The sequence below is a fragment of the Triticum aestivum genome, chromosome 1D, assembly GCF_018294505.1.
Source record: "Triticum aestivum cultivar Chinese Spring chromosome 1D, IWGSC CS RefSeq v2.1, whole genome shotgun sequence".
Lineage (NCBI taxonomy): Eukaryota > Viridiplantae > Streptophyta > Magnoliopsida > Poales > Poaceae > Triticum > Triticum aestivum.
Window position 1 is genome coordinate 295665216 of NC_057796.1, and position 731 is coordinate 295665946.

A 731-nucleotide genomic window follows, 5' to 3' on the forward strand; every position below is an offset into this window, starting at 1 on the left:
ACCATTTCTGAAGATGGCACCCTATACTTCAAGGGCCGCCTAGTGGTGCCATGTGCAGAGAAAAACCTGGATATGACACAGGAAGTTATGAAAGAAGCTCATGATACGCCTCTATGCATCCATCCTGGTAGTACAAAGATGTACCAAGACATCCGTCAGAGATTCTGGTGGACTAATATGAAGCAAGACATTGCTCGTTATGTTGCTGAGTGTGACGTTTGCCGTCGAATCAAAGCATAACATCAAAGGCCTGCTGGAACTCTGCAACCTATCTCTATTCCTGAATGGAAATGGGACCATGTTGAAATGGACTTCGTCACTGGATTTCCCAAATCACAGAAAGGTAATGATGCTATTCTTGTCGTCATTGACCGACTTTCCAAAGTTGCACATTTTCTGGCAGTCAAAGAAACGATCACTGCTAGCCAGTTGGCAACGCTCTATATGTCCAGGATTGTTTCACTCCACGGTATTCCATTGGTTATCAGTTCAGACCGTGGTAGCTTATTCACTTCAAGATTCTGGGCAAGTTTCCAAGAAGCAATGGGAACTCATCTGTCATTCAGTACTGCGTTTCATCCTCAATCGCAAGGACAAGTTGAACGCGTCAATCAAGTTCTCGAAGACATGCTTCGAGCTTGTGTTATTTCCTTCGGCAAGAAATGGGAGGAATCTCTCCCGTATGCTGAGTTCTCTTATAATAATAGCTATCAAGCTAGTCTGAAGATGGC